Consider the following 20032-nt stretch of genomic DNA (forward strand, 5'->3'; position numbering starts at 1 on the left):
AATGCAACTAACTAATTATAAGAGTTTGAGATAGATGTGGAGAGTTTAAAAGCCACTTATACCCATTTTGTCCCAAAAGAGGCTAAACCAAGAAAACATTGCTTAGAAGCTGTAAACAGCTATGTTAGTGTTTCTGAGGTTAAAATGTGTCTTAATCCAATGCAACTAACTAATTATAAGAGTTTAAGATAGATGTGGAGAGTTTAAAAGCCACTTATACCCATTTTGTCCCAAAACAGGCTAAAACAAAGAAAACATTGCTTAGAAGCTGTGAACAGCTATGTTAGTGTTTATGGGGTTAAAATGTGTCTTAATCCAATGCAACTAACTAATGATAAGTGTTTGAGATAGTTTGAGATAGATGTGGAGAGTTTCATACCCACTTATACCCATTTTGTCCCAAAACAGGCTAAAACCAAGAAAATAGTGCTTAGAAGCTGTAAACAGCTATGTTAGTGTTTATGTGGTTAAAATGTGTCTTAATCCAATGCAACTAACTAATTATAAGAGTTTGAGATAGATGTGGAAAGTTTAAAAGCCACTTATTGTTGGGATTTCAAGAGAGATGGCTCTTGACAAAGGAGAGACAACTCCCAAGGATTGAATCTCCTTATACCCACAACAAACTAGCTCATTCTCAAGGGGGAAGGAGAGGACATCAACTTGTGATGAACTCCCCACAAACAACCTCAATAGACCCCAAATACTAGATATAAATCGGATCTATGAGGAACAAACAGCCTAGTTTGAGACTTATCCTCTTCTAGTATCACAACACTCAAGTTTGTGTACTTAGGAGAAAGAGGATTAAGAATCAGTAATCTAGGCTATAGAAAACAGTAAATAAGGAAGATTTTAGGTGGATTTGAGAAGAGAATAGGCTGCCTTAAGGGCAGCCCCTAAATCGTTTACCCTAATCTCTCTACATTGGTGACATGAACAAGAACACAAGGTAGAGAGAGGAAAAATCGTTTCTCTTCTTTTATTCAATATTATTGTTGTGTTATTACATATGAGAGTGTATACAATGTAATATATGAGTACAAAATGTTATATGACCGTTAGAGAGAGAAGAAGGGAGATAGGGACATAAAGTGGTCTTCTCTTGGGCAAGACAATGGTGAAAGGGACAGCTCCTTCCTTCACCAACCAAAGGCCACGTGATTCTTCCTTCCCTTCCTTCCTTGTGCGCTTTTCCCTTCTTCTTCTTCCCATTGGCCTCTCTTTTCTTCTCTTCTTCCCATGGGCCTCTCTCTCTTGTAAGGCCTTGTTTTCCTTCTCTCAAACTCGGCCTTTCTCTTGTGAGGCCCCTTGGACCAAGCGCAGGCCGTACGGACGTAACAGGCCGAGACCGTACGGACGGGCCTGTACGGACGGGCCTGTACGGACGGGCCTGTACGGACGGACCTGTACGGACGGGCATCTTCATGGGCCTTCTCTTCCTGGTGTTCACGGCCTACCTGGCCGCTCACCGGACATGGGTCCGTTCACGGACACGGTACATGGTACCGGACACGGTACATGGTCGCTCACGGACACGGACATGGCCTTACCGGCCTTTACATGGCCTTTCCGGCCTTTCTTCTCTTCTTCCAAGGTTCGGCCTTACCGGCCTCTCCTCTCTCCTCCTTGGTACATTCTAATACTCCCCCGCACGCTTGATCGGTGGGACACCATGGGGACCAAAGATCAAGGGTGGACTAGTGTCATCTACCTCATTAAAAACCTCAACAAAGAAAACCTCTTGGGATAAAACTTTGTTAAGGGAAAAAGAGTATAGACTCCACTATCCATGATGTCCCTTGACCTTGGTTTGCAAAGAACTAGCTCCCTTCTCTTCATGATTTGAACCGCTCCTACTCCTTAGCCCACCTTGCCTTTAGCACATTCCTTATGATCTCCATCCTTGCGCCTTTAGAATTTCTTTGAGGCTCTCATAGTCTCCTTTACCCCTTAAACAAGTGATAAAGAAGAAAAGAATAAGGGTTTGCTATGAGGAATATCAAAGAAAATTTCTAAAAGTGTGACCATTTAAGAGAACATATTAAAGACTAAAGACTAGTAATGAAACTAAGGTAATGAATTTATGAATTAAAATAGAGAAGAGTTTAGAGCACAGCCTTTATGGTGTTTTGATGGATAGGAGGGAGAGAGTTGATCACTGTTGCGGTTTGGAATTCCTCCTTGAGACCGCTCCTACTCTAACCATGGTTTTTAAACCTGGTCAGTTTTATTTGTCAGACTGACACATGCCCACTGAATCGGACATAACTTTCGAACGGCTGCTCGGATTGGTATGATTCCACTTCCACTGGCAAGATGACTCTGTGGTCTCGAACTTTAATGAAGAACGCGGAAGCCGAATCGCAGTGGAAGGGTTTCGTCCGAGTCGATCTTTGAGACGCTTCGGCTGAGCTTTAAGTAAAGACTTTTGCTTGTGGCCGAGCAGAATCTGTGAGGTACGGTCTGAAGTCACTTGATCTCCCCCGTAACCTTTACTTGATGATGGGCTGAAACCTCATCACCTCAGTTGAAGCCTTGTGCATCACCGTTCTTGTGCACATCCAATCAACAGTTGAAACCTTGTGCATCACCTTTCCTAAAGACCATTGTGCACATCCGATCAACAACTTGGCACTAATACACATGTCCTTGGGCTGATTCATCACCTTCCACCAGCTCTCTCCACTAGAACTTCCTCCATAGCTTTATCTCTCTCGGTCAGCCTTAAATAGACCACCTCGCTCAAAAGAGTCTTCTGCTCTCCTCGGATGAGTCTAACCGCCGGAGTTTAATACCCAAAGCTTTATCTCTCTCGGTCAGCTTAATAGGTTACCTCGCTCAAAAGAGTCTTCTGCTCTCCTCGGGTAAACCTGACCGCCGGAGTTTATTACTATGGTGGTGAAACGTGTGGTCTAAGAAGCTTGATGGCCATTGGTTCTAACTCCAAGCATTGTGCTGCGCCTTCTCATGGCTTCTTTGTAGCCTTCAACCTCGCCACTTCTTCTTGAGATAGCAAGTGAGCTCCACACAATCTTCAAGTTTGAAACTGAAACCAAAATTTAATGGGACAGATTCTAAACAAGAGATTGTTAGGGGTTAGAGTATAGAGTGTAGAGTAGAGTATAGAGTGTAAATGGAGAATAAGTAACCAAAGAGAGTATAATAGAGTATATATATAAGAGAATGGGGGGTAGTATAAGATGGATGGAGTGTAGAATTGGACTCAAGAGTTCCAATGGACAGAGTTATACTCTGTTTTCTTGAGTTTGAGACAACTTTGACAGCCAAGAACAACCAACAAGACAATCTCTTTTGGTGCTTTAGTGGCTGAAACACATGGACCGATTGGAAAATTAATCTCTCCAACGGTTTAGACAAATTTCATGGTAGAATCACTTAAACAAAGTGTTCTCCAAGATCTTAAGGCTTTAGATCCACGAAAATAACATAAAGAAGATGCTTTTCGTGGTCACAAGCAAACAAGAAACAAAAGAGCCTTTGGAACACCCTATTGTCCATCGGTTAAAACAAAGCATTCTTGGACCAGCTTTAATCTCTTTGACCAAGCAGACCATATATGCGAAAAACAAGGTCTCTCTCTTCCTCAAGCGTGAATCCTAACCATGAACACAACCGATTTGCTCATTAGTTCATCACTACCTCATTTTGTACCCAACTTTCACCAAATCGGTAAAGCTTAAGAATGAGGCTTTTAAAGCTTAAGGATGGGGCTGTAAAATCGATTTCTCTTTACACACTTGGTCTACAAGTTCTAACAAGACAAGAGACCAAGCTTACTCAACATTGAGCTGTTAGAGAATCGTTTTTAACAACAAAAGCAAAGTTAAAGCTTTAAAGAACAAGGCTAAGCGAATTAACACTTAAGCAAAGTTTAAAACTTTCACTAAGCTATCTCCTAAGAGATTTAAACCTTGAGAACGAGTTTGAATCACCAAGAACAGAACCTGGGCTCTGATACCATGTTGGGATTTCAAGAGAGATGGCTCTTGACAAAGGAGAGACAACTCCCAAGGATTGAATCTCCTTATACCCACAACAAACTAGCTCATTCTCAAGGGGGAAGGAGAGGACATCAACTTGTGATGAACTCCCCACAAACAACCTCAATAGACCCCAAATACTAGATATAAATCGGATCTATGAGGAACAAACAGCCTAGTTTGAGACTTATCCTCTTCTAGTATCACAACACTCAAGTTTGTGTACTTAGGAGAAAGAGGATTAAGAATCAGTAATCTAGGCTATAGAAAACAGTAAATAAGGAAGATTTTAGGTGGATTTGAGAAGAGAATAGGCTGCCTTAAGGGCAGCCCCTAAATCGTTTACCCTAATCTCTCTACATTGGTGACATGAACAAGAACACAAGGTAGAGAGAGGAAAAATCGTTTCTCTTCTTTTATTCAATATTATTGTTGTGTTATTACATATGAGAGTGTATACAATGTAATATATGAGTACAAAATGTTATATGACCGTTAGAGAGAGAAGAAGGGAGATAGGGACATAAAGTGGTCTTCTCTTGGGCAAGACAATGGTGAAAGGGACAGCTCCTTCCTTCACCAACCAAAGGCCACGTGATTCTTCCTTCCCTTCCTTCCTTGTGCGCTTTTCCCTTCTTCTTCTTCCCATTGGCCTCTCTTTTCTTCTCTTCTTCCCATGGGCCTCTCTCTCTTGTAAGGCCTTGTTTTCCTTCTCTCAAACTCGGCCTTTCTCTTGTGAGGCCCCTTGGACCAAGCGCAGGCCGTACGGACGTAACAGGCCGAGACCGTACGGACGGGCCTGTACGGACGGGCCTGTACGGACGGGCCTGTACGGACGGACCTGTACGGACGGGCATCTTCATGGGCCTTCTCTTCCTGGTGTTCACGGCCTACCTGGCCGCTCACCGGACATGGGTCCGTTCACGGACACGGTACATGGTACCGGACACGGTACATGGTCGCTCACGGACACGGACATGGCCTTACCGGCCTTTACATGGCCTTTCCGGCCTTTCTTCTCTTCTTCCAAGGTTCGGCCTTACCGGCCTCTCCTCTCTCCTCCTTGGTACATTCTAATACTTATACCCATTTTGTCCCAAAACAGGCTAAAACCAAGAAAACATTGCTTAGAAGCTGTAAACAGCTATGTTAGTGTTTCTGGGGTTAAAATGTGTCTTAATCCAATGCAACTAACTAATTATAAGATGTGGAGAGTTTAAAAACATTGCTTAGAAGCTGTAAACAGCTATGTTAGTGTTTCTGGGGTTAAAATGTGTCTTAATCCAATGCAACTAACTAATTATAAGACTTTGAGATAGATGTGGAGAGTTTAAAAGCCACTTATTCCCATTTTGTCCCAAAACAGGCTAAAACCAAGAAAACATTGCTTAGAAGCTGTGAACAGCTATGTTAGTGTTTATGGGGTTAAAATGTGTCTTAATCCAATGAAACAAACTAATGATAAGTGTTTGAGATAGATGTGGAGAGTTTCAAACCCACTTATACCCATTTTGTCCCAAAAGAGGCTAAAACCAAGAAAACAGTGCTTAGTAGCTGTAAACAGCTATGTTAGTGTTTACGTTGTTAAAATGTGTCTTAATCCAATGCAACTAACTAATTATAAGAGTTTGAGATAGATGTGGAAAGTTTAAAAGCCACTTATACCCATTTTGTCCCAAAACAGGCTAAAACCAAGAAAACATTGCTTAGAAGCTGTAAACAGCTATGTTAGGTTTTCTGGGGTTAAAATGTGTCTTAATCCAATGCAACTAACTAATTATAAGATGTGGAGAGTTTGAAAACATTGCTTAGAAGCTGTAAACAGCTATGTTAGTGTTTCTGGGGTTAAAATGTGTCTTAATCCAATGCAACTAACTAATTATAAGAGTTTGAGATAGATGTGGAGAGTTTAAAAGCCACTTATTCCCATTTTGTCCCAAAACAGGCTAAAACCAAGAAAACATTGCTTAGAAGCTGTAAACAGCTATGTTAGTGTTTCTGGGGTTAAAAATGTGTCTTAATCCAATGCAATTAACTAATTATAAGAGTTTGAGATAGATGTGGAGAGTTTAAAAGCCAATTATACCCATTTTGTCCCAAAACAGGCTAACAGCAAGAAAACATTGCTTAGTAGCTGTAAACAGATATGTTAGTGTTTATGGGGTTAAAATGTGTCTTAATCGAATGCAACTAACTAAGTATAAGAGTTTGAGATAGATGTGGAGAGTTTAAAAGCCACTTATACCCATTTTGTCCCAAAACAGGCTAAAGGCAATAAAACATTGCTTAGAAGCTGTAAACAGCTATGTTAGTGTTTATGGGGTTAAAATGTGTCTTAATCCAATGCAACTAACTAATTATAAGAGTTTGAGATAGATGTGGAGAGTTTAAAAGCCACTTATACCCATTTTGTCCCAAAAAAGGCTAAAACCAAGAAAACATTGCTTAGAAGCTGTAAACAGCTATGTTAGTGTTTATGGGGTTAAAATGTGTCTTAATCCAATGCAACTAACTAATTATAAGAGTTTCAGATAGATGTGGAGAGTTTAAAAGCCACTTATACCCATTTTGTCCCAAAACAGGCTAAATCAAGAAAACATTGCTTAGAAGCTGTAAACAGCTATGTTAGTGTTTCTGGGGTTAAAATGTGTCTTAATCCAATGCAACTAACTAATTATAAGAGTTTGAGATAGATGTGGAGAGTTTAAAAGCCACTTATACCCATTTTGTCCCAAAACAGGCTAACATCAAGAAAACATTGCTTAGAAGATGTAAACAGCTATGTTAGTGTTTCTGGGGTTAAAATGTGTCTTAATCCAATGCAACTAACTAATTATAAGAGTTTGAGATAGATGTGGAGAGTTTAAAAGCCACTTATACCCATTTTGTCCTAAAACAGGCTAAAACCAAGAAAACATTGCTTAGAAGCTGTAAACAGCTATGTTAGTGTTTATGGGGTTAAAATGTGTCTCAATCCAGTGCAACTAACTAATTATAAGAGTTTGAGATAGATGTGGAGAGTTTAAAAGCCACTTATACCCATTTCGTCCCAATAAAGGCTAAAACCAAGAAAACATTGCTTAGAAGCTGTAAACAGCTATGTTAGTGTTTCTGGGGTTAAAATGTGTCTTAATCCAATGCAACTAACTAATTATAAGAGTTTGAGATAGATGTGGAGAGTTTAAAAGCCACTTATACCCATTTTGTCCCAAAACAGGCTATACCAAGAAAACATTGCTTAGAAGCTGTAAACAGCTATGTTAGTGTTTCTGGGGTTAAAATGTGTCTTAATCCAATGCAACTAACTAATTATAAGAGTTTGAGATAGATGTGGAGAGTTTAAAAGCCAATTATACCCATTTTGTCCCAAAACAGGCTAACAGCAAGAAAACATTGCTTAGAAGCTGTAAAAAGCTATGTTAGTGTTTCTGGGGTTAAAATGTGTGTTAATCCAATGCAACTAACTAATTATAAGAGTTTGAGATAGATGTGGAGAGTTTAAAAGCCACTTATACCCATTTTGTCCCAAAACAGGCTAAAACCAATAAAACATTGCTTAGAAGCTGTAAACAGCTATGTTAGTGTTTATGGGGTTAAAATGTGTCTTAATCCAATGCAACTAACTAATTATAAGAGTTTGAGATAGATGTGGAGAGTTTAAAAGCCACTTATACCCATTTTGTCCCAAAAGAGGCTAAACCAAGAAAACATTGCTAAGAAGCTGTAAACAGCTATGTTAGTGTTTCTGAGGTTAAAATGTGTCTTAATCCAATGCAACTAACTAATTATAAGAGTTTAAGATAGATGTGGAGAGTTTAAAAGCCACTTATACCCTTTTTGTCCCAAAACAGGCTAAAACCAAGAAAACAGTGCTTAGAAGCTGTAAACAGCTATATTAGTATTTATGTGGTTAAAATGTGTCTTAATCCAATGCAACTAACTAATTATAAGATGTGGAGAGTTTAAAAACATTGCTTAGAAGCTGTAAACAGCTATGTTAGTGTTTCTGGGGTTAAAAATGTGTCTTAATCCAATGCAACTAACTAAGTATAAGAGTTTGAGATAGATGTGGAGAGTTTAAAAGCCAATTATACCCATTTTGTCCCAAAACAGGCTAACAGCAAGAAAACATTGCTTAGTAGCTGTAAACAGATATGTTAGTGTTTATGGGGTTAAAATGTGTCTTAATCGAATGCAACTAACTAAGTATAAGAGTTTGAGATAGATGTGGAGAGTTTAAAAGCCACTTATACCCATTTTGTCCCAAAACAGGCTAAAGGCAATAAAACATTGCTTAGAAGCTGTAAACAGCTATGTTAGTGTTTATGGGGTTAAAATGTGTCTTAATCCAATGCAACTAACTAATTATAAGAGTTTGAGATAGATGTGGAGAGTTTAAAAGCCACTTATACCCATTTTGTCCCAAAAAAGGCTAAAACCAAGAAAACATTGCTTAGAAGCTGTAAACAGCTATGTTAGTGTTTATGGGGTTAAAATGTGTCTTAATCCAATGCAACTAACTAATTATAAGAGTTTCAGATAGATGTGGAGAGTTTAAAAGCCACTTATACCCATTTTGTCCCAAAACAGGCTAAATCAAGAAAACATTGCTTAGAAGCTGTAAACAGCTATGTTAGTGTTTCTGGGGTTAAAATGTGTCTTAATCCAATGCAACTAACTAATTATAAGAGTTTGAGATAGATGTGGAGAGTTTAAAAGCCACTTATACCCATTTTGTCCCAAAACAGGCTAACATCAAGAAAACATTGCTTAGAAGATGTAAACAGCTATGTTAGTGTTTCTGGGGTTAAAATGTGTCTTAATCCAATGCAACTAACTAATTATTATTAGTATATATGAAGGAGAAGAGAGAGTGAGGCCGGTGAGGCCGAGCTGCACAAGGAAGAAGAGAGTGGCCGGTAAGGCTGCTAGTACAAGAAGTGTGGCCGGTAAGGCCATGAGTGGTGTGGGAGCGGCCAGTAAGGCCGTGAGCACAATAAGAGTGGCCAATAAGGCCATGTGGGCCGTGAGCACAATGAGAGTGGTTAGCAAGGCCATAGGTGCAATGTGAGAAGAATTGTGAAGTAAAGGCCTTATAAGAAGAAGAGGCCCAAGAAGAAGTTAAATGTCTCACAAAGGGAAAAGAAGGGAAGGAAGGAAGCATGTGAGACCTTGGTTGGTGAAGAATGAGACAACCAAGGGAAGGAGCTGTCCCTTTCACCATACACCCACTTGTGCACCAACGGCCATATGTCCCTTTCATCTCTCATTTGTGTCTAACGGTCATGTGCATTTTGTATTCTCTATATTAAGGTGTAATTTATCTCATATGTAACAACACACAATATTATCTAATAGAAGAGAATCCGATTTCCCCTCTCTACTTGTGTTCTTGTTCATATTCACAATGTAGATTGTTTAGGTGATTAGCGGTTAGGGGCTGCCCTTAAGGCAGCCTATTCTCTTCTCAAATCCACCTAAACTCTTCTTATTTACTGCTTTACTTAGCCTAGATTACTGATTCTTAATCCTCCTTCTCCTAAGTACACAAACTCTAAGTGTTGTGATACTAGAAGAGGATAAGTCTCAAACTAGTGCTTCTCCTAGTTAGGATCCGCTTACTCTCTAGTATTTGGGTTCTATCTAGCTTGTTTATGGGGAGTTCATCACAAGTTGATGTTCTCTCCTCCCCCTTGAGAATGAGTTAGTTTGTTGTGGGTAAAGGGGGATTCATTCACCAAGTGTTTGTCTACCCTCTCTTGTGAGCTTTGTCTCATAAATCCCAACATGGTATCAGAGCAGGCTCTGTTCTTGGTGACTCAAACTCGTTCTCAAGTTGGTTCTCTTAGGAGTTAGCTTAATTAAAGTTTTAATCCTAGCCTAGGTGTTAAATCGCTTAGCTTAGTTTCTTTAAAACTTTAATTTTGCTTTTGTTGTTAAAAACGATTCTCTTACAGCTCAATATTGAGTAAGCTTGGTCTCTTATCTTGTTAGAATTTGTAGACCAAGTGAGTGAAGAGAAATCGAGTTTAAAAGCCTCATCCTTATGCTTTACCGATTTGGTAATAGTTTTGTCTAAATGGGGAAGTGATGAACCGATGAACAAATTATGTTGTTCAGGGTGAGGATTCACGGTTCTTGTGTGCTTATATGTGCCACAGGATCCTCTTTGGATTTGGCTTTAGATGCTAAAGCTTAGTTCCTTGTAAAGGTTTAATTTTGCTTTAGATGCTAAATCGCTTCTTCTTCATCTCTTGGTTGAGAAAGCTTTGTTTCTGGCCATATGGTGTGTCCAGATTCGAGTTTGGGGAAGAGAGAGTTCTTGTTTTTAGCATGTATGGCCCGCTTGGTCAAATAGATTCAAGTTGGTCCAAGATGCATTCTTTTAACCAATGGACAAAAGGTTGTTCCAAAGGTGTTTCTTCTTTTATTTGAATTTTGAACATGGAAAGCATCTTCTATATGCTCTTTCGTGATCCTTGAAGGCATTAGACTCTTGGAGAACACCTGTTTAAGTGATTCTACCATGAGAAGTGTCCCAAACCGTTGGAGAAATTAATTTTCCAAACGGTCCATGTGTTTCAGCCATTAAAGCACCAAAGTCTTGTTGAATGTTGGATGCTCTTGGCTGTCAAAGCTTCTGCAAACTCAAGAAAACAGAGTATAACTCTGTCCATAAGAACTCTTGAGCAGATTCTCTATTCTACTCTCCATTCATCTTATACTACCGCCAATACTCTCCCTTATACTCTCACTTTCTATACTCTTGGTTACTGATTCTCTGTTCTCTATTTATACTCTTACTTATTCTCTAAATTCTATTTTATTTTTCAGTAATATTCTCTATACTCTAATCTCTAACAATCTCTTGTTTAGAATCTGTTCCATTGAATTTTGGTTTCAGTTTCAGCATTGAGGATTGTGTGGAGCTCGCTCACTATCTCAAGAAGAAGAAGTGGCGAGGTTGAAGGCTACAAGATAGCCATGAGGAGAGCGCAGCACAATGCCTGGAGTTAGAACCAAGGGCCACCAAGTCTTTGTTAAGCTGGTGGAAGGTGATGAATCAGTCCAAGAGCATGTGTGTTAGTGCCAAGTTGTTGATCGGATGTGCACAATGGTCTTTAGGAAAGGTGATGCACAAGGTTTCAACTGTTGATTGGATGTGCACAAGAACGGTGATGCACAAGGCTTCAACTGAGGTGATGAGGTTTCAGCCCATCATCAAGTAAAGGTTACGGGGGAGATCAAGTGACTTCAGACCGTACCTCACAGATTCTGCTCGGCCACAAGCAAAAGTTTTTACTTAAAGCTCAGCCGAAGCGTCTCAAAGATTGACTCGGACGAAACCCTTCCACTGCGATTCAGCTTCCGCGTTCTTCACAAAAGTTCTAGACCATGGAGTCATCTTGCCAGTGGAAGTGGAATCATACCAATCCGAGCAGCCGTTCGAAAGTTATGCCCGATTCAGTGGGCATATGTCAGTCTGACGAATAAAGCTAGCCGGGTTTAAAACCATGGTTAGAGAAGCGGTCTCAAGGAGGAATTCCAAACCGCATCAGTGATCAACTCTCTCCTTCCTATCCATCAAAACACCATAAAGGCTGTGCTCTAAACCCTTCTCTATTTTAATTCATAAATTCATTACCTTAGCTTCATTACTAGTCTTTAGTCTTTAATATGATTCTTCTTAAATTGTCACACTTTTAGAATTTTTCTTTGATATTCCTCATAGCAAACACTTATTCTTTTCTTCTTTATCACTTGTTTAAGGGTAAAGGAGACTATGAGAGCCTCAAAGGAATTCTAAAGGAACAAGGATGGAGATCATAAGGAATGTGCTAAAGGCAAGGAGGGCTAAGGAAGTGTAGCGGTTCAAAGGCTTAAAGAGAAGAGAGCTGGTTCTTGACAAACCAAGATCATTGCGACATCAAGGAACGTGGAGACTACACTCTTTTTACTTAACAAAGTTTTCTCCCAAGTGGTTTTCTTTGTTAAGGTTTTTAATGAGGTAGTCCTCACGTGTCCACGCTTGATCTTTGGTCCCCATGGTGCCCTGCAGATCAAACGTGCGGGGGAGTATTAGTATATATGAAGGAGAAGAGAGAGTGAGGCCGGTGAGGCCGAGCTGCACAAGGAAGAAGAGAGTGGCCGGTAAGGCTGCTAGTACAAGAAGTGTGGCCGGTAAGGCCATGAGTGGTGTGGGAGCGGCCAGTAAGGCCGTGAGCACAATAAGAGTGGCCAATAAGGCCATGTGGGCCGTGAGCACAATGAGAGTGGTTAGCAAGGCCATAGGTGCAATGTGAGAAGAATTGTGAAGTAAAGGCCTTATAAGAAGAAGAGGCCCAAGAAGAAGTTAAATGTCTCACAAAGGGAAAAGAAGGGAAGGAAGGAAGCATGTGAGACCTTGGTTGGTGAAGAATGAGACAACCAAGGGAAGGAGCTGTCCCTTTCACCATACACCCACTTGTGCACCAACGGCCATATGTCCCTTTCATCTCTCATTTGTGTCTAACGGTCATGTGCATTTTGTATTCTCTATATTAAGGTGTAATTTATCTCATATGTAACAACACACAATATTATCTAATAGAAGAGAATCCGATTTCCCCTCTCTACTTGTGTTCTTGTTCATATTCACAATGTAGATTGTTTAGGTGATTAGCGGTTAGGGGCTGCCCTTAAGGCAGCCTATTCTCTTCTCAAATCCACCTAAACTCTTCTTATTTACTGCTTTACTTAGCCTAGATTACTGATTCTTAATCCTCCTTCTCCTAAGTACACAAACTCTAAGTGTTGTGATACTAGAAGAGGATAAGTCTCAAACTAGTGCTTCTCCTAGTTAGGATCCGCTTACTCTCTAGTATTTGGGTTCTATCTAGCTTGTTTATGGGGAGTTCATCACAAGTTGATGTTCTCTCCTCCCCCTTGAGAATGAGTTAGTTTGTTGTGGGTAAAGGGGGATTCATTCACCAAGTGTTTGTCTACCCTCTCTTGTGAGCTTTGTCTCATAAATCCCAACAATTATAAGAGTTTGAGATAGATGTGGAGAGTTTAAAAGCCACTTATACCCATTTTGTCCTAAAACAGGCTAAAACCAAGAAAACATTGCTTAGAAGCTGTAAACAGCTATGTTAGTGTTTATGGGGTTAAAATGTGTCTCAATCCAGTGCAACTAACTAATTATAAGAGTTTGAGATAGATGTGGAGAGTTTAAAAGCCACTTATACCCATTTCGTCCCAATAAAGGCTAAAACCAAGAAAACATTGCTTAGAAGCTGTAAACAGCTATGTTAGTGTTTCTGGGGTTAAAATGTGTCTTAATCCAATGCAACTAACTAATTATAAGAGTTTGAGATAGATGTGGAGAGTTTAAAAGCCACTTATACCCATTTTGTCCCAAAACAGGCTATACCAAGAAAACATTGCTTAGAAGCTGTAAACAGCTATGTTAGTGTTTCTGGGGTTAAAATGTGTCTTAATCCAATGCAACTAACTAATTATAAGAGTTTGAGATAGATGTGGAGAGTTTAAAAGCCAATTATACCCATTTTGTCCCAAAACAGGCTAACAGCAAGAAAACATTGCTTAGAAGCTGTAAAAAGCTATGTTAGTGTTTCTGGGGTTAAAATGTGTGTTAATCCAATGCAACTATCTAATTATAAGAGTTTGAGATAGATGTGGAGAGTTTAAAAGCCACTTATACCCATTTTGTCCCAAAACAGGCTAAAACCAATAAAACATTGCTTAGAAGCTGTAAACAGCTATGTTAGTGTTTATGGGGTTAAAATGTGTCTTAATCCAATGCAACTAACTAATTATAAGAGTTTGAGATAGATGTGGAGAGTTTAAAAGCCACTTATACCCATTTTGTCCCAAAAGAGGCTAAACCAAGAAAACATTGCTAAGAAGCTGTAAACAGCTATGTTAGTGTTTCTGAGGTTAAAATGTGTCTTAATCCAATGCAACTAACTAATTATAAGAGTTTAAGATAGATGTGGAGAGTTTAAAAGCCACTTATACCCTTTTTGTCCCAAAACAGGCTAAAACCAAGAAAACAGTGCTTAGAAGCTGTAAACAGCTATATTAGTATTTATGTGGTTAAAATGTGTCTTAATCCAATGCAACTAACTAATTATAAGATGTGGAGAGTTTAAAAACATTGCTTAGAAGCTGTAAACAGCTATGTTAGTGTTTCTGGGGTTAAAAATGTGTCTTAATCCAATGCAACTAACTAAGTATAAGAGTTTGAGATAGATGTGGAGAGTTTAAAAGCCACTTATACCCATTTTGTCCCAAAACAGGCTAAAACCAATAACACATTGCTTAGAAGCTATAAACAGCTATGTTAGTGTTTATGGGGTTAAAATGTGTCTTAATCCAATGCAACTAACTAATTATAAGAGTTTGAGATAGATGTGGAGAGTTTAAAAGCCACTTATACCCATTTTGTCCCAAAAAAGGCTAAAACCAAGAAAACATTGCTTAGAAGCTGTAAACAGCTATGTTAGTGTTTCTGGGGTTAAAATGTTTCTTAATCCAATGCAACTAACTAATTATAAGAGTTTGAGATAGATGTGGAGAGTTTAAAAGCCACTTATACCCATTTTGTCCCAAAACAGGCTAAAACCAAGAAAACATTGCTTAGAAGCTGTAAACAGCTATGTTAGTGTTTATGGGGTTAAAATGTGTCTTAATCCAATGCAACTAACTAATTATAAGAGTTTGAGATAGATGTGGAGAGTTTAAAAGCCACTTATACCCATTTTGTCCCAAAACAGGCTAAACCAAGAAAACATTGCTTAGAAGCTGTAAACAGCTATGTTAGTGTTTCTGGGGTTAAAATGTGTCTTAATCCAATGCAACTAACTAATTATAAGAGTTTGAGATAGATGTGGAGAGTTTAAAAGCCACTTATACCCATTTTGTCCCAAAACAGGCTAAAACCAATAAAACATTGCTTAGAAGCTGTAAACAGCTATGTTAGTGTTTATGGGGTTAAAATGTGTCTTAATCCAATGCAACTAACTAATTATAAGAGTTTGAGATAGATGTGGAGAGTTTAAAAGCCACTTATACCCATTTTGTCCCAAAAGAGGCTAAACCAAGAAAACATTGCTTAGAAGCTGTAAACAGCTATGTTAGTGTTTCTGAGGTTAAAATGTGTCTTAATCCAATGCAACTAACTAATTATAAGAGTTTAAGATAGATGTGGAGAGTTTAAAAGCTACTTATACCCATTTTGTCCCAAAACAGGCTAAAACCAAGAAAACATTGCTTAGAAGCTGTGAACAGCTATGTTAGTGTTTATGGGGTTAAAATGTGTCTTAATCCAATGCAACTAACTAATGATAAGTGTTTGAGATAGTTTGAGATAGATGTGGAGAGTTTCAAACCCACTTATACCCATTTTGTCCCAAAACAGGCTAAAACCAAGAAAATAGTGCTTAGAAGCTGTAAACAGCTATGTTAGTGTTTATGTGGTTAAAATGTGTCTTAATCCAATGCAACTAACTAATTATAAGAGTTTGAGATAGATGTGGAAAGTTTAAAAGCCACTTATACCCATTTTGTCCCAAAACAGGCTAAAACCAAGAAAACATTGCTTAGAAGCTGTAAACAGCTATGTTAGTGTTTCTGGGGTTAAAATGTGTCTTAATCCAATGCAACTAACTAATTATAAGATGTGGAGAGTTTAAAAACATTGCTTAGAAGCTGTAAACAGCTATGTTAGTGTTTCTGGGGTTAAAATGTGTCTTAATCCAATGCAACTAACTAATTATAAGACTTTGAGATAGATGTGGAGAGTTTAAAAGCCACTTATTCCTATTTTGTCCCAAAACAGGCTAAAACCAAGAAAACATTGCTTAGAAGCTGTGAACAGCTATGTTAGTGTTTATGGGGTTAAAATGTGTCTTAATCCAATGAAACAAACTAATGATAAGTGTTTGAGATAGTTTGAGATAGATGTGGAGAGTTTCAAACCCACTTATACCCATTTTGTCCCAAAAGAGGCTAAAACCAAGAAAACAGTGCTTAGTAGCTGTAAACAGCTATGTTAGTGTTTACGTGGTTAAAATGTGTCTTAATCCAATGCAACTAACTAATTATAAGAGTTTGAGATAGATGTGGAAAGTTTAAAAGCCACTTATACCCATTTTGTCCCAAAACAGGCTAAAACCAAGAAAACATTGCTTAGAAGCTGTAAACAGCTATGTTAGGTTTTCTGGGGTTAAAATGTGTCTTAATCCAATGCAACTAACTAATTATAAGATGTGGAGAGTTTGAAAACATTGCTTAGAAGCTGTAAACAGCTATGTTAGTGTTTCTGGGGTTAAAATGTGTCTTAATCCAATGCAACTAATTAATTATAAGAGTTTGAGATAGATGTGGAGAGTTTAAAAGCCACTTATTCCCATTTTGTCCCAAAACAGGCTAAAACCAAGAAAACATTGCTTAGAAGCTGTAAACAGCTATGTTAGTGTTTCTGGGGTTAAAAATGTGTCTTAATCCAATGCAATTAACTAATTATAAGAGTTTGAGATAGATGTGGAGAGTTTAAAAGCCAATTATACCCATTTTGTCCCAAAACAGGCTAACAGCAAGAAAACATTGCTTAGTAGCTGTAAACAGATATGTTAGTGTTTATGGGGTTAAAATGTGTCTTAATCGAATGCAACTAACTAAGTATAAGAGTTTGAGATAGATGTGGAGAGTTTAAAAGCCACTTATACCCATTTTGTCCCAAAACAGGCTAAAGGCAATAAAACATTGCTTAGAAGCTGTAAACAGCTATGTTAGTGTTTATGGGGTTAAAATGTGTCTTAATCCAATGCAACTAACTAATTATAAGAGTTTGAGATAGATGTGGAGAGTTTAAAAGCCACTTATACCCATTTTGTCCCAAAAAAGGCTAAAACCAAGAAAACATTGCTTAGAAGCTGTAAACAGCTATGTTAGTGTTTATGGGGTTAAAATGTGTCTTAATCCAATGCAACTAACTAATTATAAGAGTTTCAGATAGATGTGGAGAGTTTAAAAGCCACTTATACCCATTTTGTCCCAAAACAGGCTAAATCAAGAAAACATTGCTTAGAAGCTGTGAACAGCTATGTTAGTGTTTCTGGGGTTAAAATGTGTCTTAATCCAATGCAACTAACTAATTATAAGAGTTTGAGATAGATGTGGAGAGTTTAAAAGCCACTTATACCCATTTTGTCCCAAAACAGGCTAACATCAAGAAAACATTGCTTAGAAGATGTAAACAGCTATGTTAGTGTTTCTGGGGTTAAAATGTGTCTTAATCCAATGCAACTAACTAATTATAAGAGTTTGAGATAGATGTGGAGAGTTTAAAAGCCACTTATACCCATTTTGTCCTAAAACAGGCTAAAACCAAGAAAACATTGCTTAGAAGCTGTAAACAGCTATGTTAGTGTTTATGGGGTTAAAATGTGTCTCAATCCAGTGCAACTAACTAATTATAAGAGTTTGAGATAGATGTGGAGAGTTTAAAAGCCACTTATACCCATTTCGTCCCAATAAAGGCTAAAACCAAGAAAACATTGCTTAGAAGCTGTAAACAGCTATGTTAGTGTTTCTGGGGTTAAAATGTGTCTTAATCCAATGCAACTAACTAATTATAAGAGTTTGAGATAGATGTGGAGAGTTTAAAAGCCACTTATACCCATTTTGTCCCAAAACAGGCTATACCAAGAAAACATTGCTTAGAAGCTGTAAACAGCTATGTTAGTGTTTCTGGGGTTAAAATGTGTCTTAATCCAATGCAACTAACTAATTATAAGAGTTTGAGATAGATGTGGAGAGTTTAAAAGCCAATTATACCCATTTTGTCCCAAAACAGGCTAACAGCAAGAAAACATTGCTTAGAAGCTGTAAAAAGCTATGTTAGTGTTTCTGGGGTTAAAATGTGTCTTAATCCAATGCAACTAACTAATTATAAGAGTTTGAGATAGATGTGGAGAGTTTAAAAGCCACTTATACCCATTTTGTCCCAAAACAGGCTAAAACCAATAAAACATTGCTTAGAAGCTGTAAACAGCTATGTTAGTGTTTATGGGGTTAAAATGTGTCTTAATCCAATGCAACTAACTAATTATAAGAGTTTGAGATAGATGTGGAGAGTTTAAAAGCCACTTATACCCATTTTGTCCCAAAAGAGGCTAAACCAAGAAAACATTGCTAAGAAGCTGTAAACAGCTATGTTAGTGTTTCTGAGGTTAAAATGTGTCTTAATCCAATGCAACTAACTAATTATAAGAGTTTAAGATAGATGTGGAGAGTTTAAAAGCCACTTATACCCTTTTTGTCCCAAAACAGGCTAAAACCAAGAAAACAGTGCTTAGAAGCTGTAAACAGCTATATTAGTATTTATGTGGTTAAAATGTGTCTTAATCCAATGCAACTAACTAATTATAAGATGTGGAGAGTTTAAAAACATTGCTTAGAAGCTGTAAACAGCTATGTTAGTGTTTCTGGGGTTAAAAATGTGTCTTAATCCAATGCAACTAACTAATTATAAGAGTTTGAGATAGATGTGGAGAGTTTAAAAGCCACTTATACCCATTTTGTCCCAAAACAGGCTAACAGCAAGAAAACATTGCTTAGTAGCTGTAAACAGCTATGTTAGTGTTTCTGGGGTTAAAATGTGTCTTAATCCAATGCAACTAACTAAGTATAAGAGTTTGAGATAGATGTGGAGAGTTTAAAAGCCAATTATACCCATTTTGTCCCAAAACAGGCTAACAGCAAGAAAACATTGCTTAGTAGCTGTAAACAGATATGTTAGTGTTTATGGGGTTAAAATGTGTCTTAATCGAATGCAACTAACTAAGTATAAGAGTTTGAGATAGATGTGGAGAGTTTAAAAGCCAATTATACCCATTTTGTCCCAAAACAGGCTAAAGGCAATAAAACATTGCTTAGAAGCTGTAAACAGCTATGTTAGTGTTTATGGGGTTAAAATGTGTCTTAATCCAATGCAACTAACTAATTATAAGAGTTTGAGATAGATGTGGAGAGTTTAAAAGCCACTTATACCCATTTTGTCCCAAAAAAGGCTAAAACCAAGAAAACATTGCTTAGAAGCTGTAAACAGCTATGTTAGTGTTTATGGGGTTAAAATGTGTCTTAATCCAATGCAACTAACTAATTATAAGAGTTTCAGATAGATGTGGAGAGTTTAAAAGCCACTTATACCCATTTTGTCCCAAAACAGGCTAAATCAAGAAAACATTGCTTAGAAGCTGTAAACAGCTATGTTAGTGTTTCTGGGGTTAAAATGTGTCTTAATCCAATGCAACTAACTAATTATAAGAGTTTGAGATAGATGTGGAGAGTTTAAAAGCCACTTATACCCATTTTGTCCCAAAACAGGCTAACAGCAAGAAAACATTGCTTAGAAGCTGTAAAAAGCTATGTTAGTGTTTCTGGGGTTAAAATGTGTCTTAATCCAATGCAACTAACTAATTATAAGAGTTTGAGATAGATGTGGAGAGTTTAAAAGCCACTTATACCCATTTTGTCCCAAAACAGGCTAAAACCAATAAAACATTGCTTAGAAGCTGTAAACAGCTATGTTAGTGTTTATGGGGTTAAAATGTGTCTTAATCCAATGCAACTAACTAATTATAAGAGTTTGAGATAGATGTGGAGAGTTTAAAAGCCACTTATACCCATTTTGTCCCAAAAAAGGCTAAAACCAAGAAAACATTGCTTAGAAGCTGTAAACAGCTATGTTAGTGTTTCTGGGGTTAAAATGTTTCTTAATCCAATGCAACTAACTAATTATAAGAGTTTGAGATAGATGTGGAGAGTTTAAAAGCCACTTATACCCATTTTGTCCCAAAACAGGCTAAAACCAAGAAAACATTGCTTAGAAGCTGTAAACAGCTATGTTAGTGTTTCTGGGGTTAAAAATGTGTCTTAATCCAATGCAATTAACTAATTATAAGAGTTTGAGATAGATGTGGAGAGTTTAAAAGCCAATTATACCCATTTTGTCCCAAAAC

The sequence above is a fragment of the Camelina sativa genome, chromosome 9 (assembly GCF_030686135.1).
Source record: "Camelina sativa cultivar CO46 ecotype springtype chromosome 9, ASM3068613v1".
Classification (NCBI taxonomy): domain Eukaryota; kingdom Viridiplantae; phylum Streptophyta; class Magnoliopsida; order Brassicales; family Brassicaceae; genus Camelina; species Camelina sativa.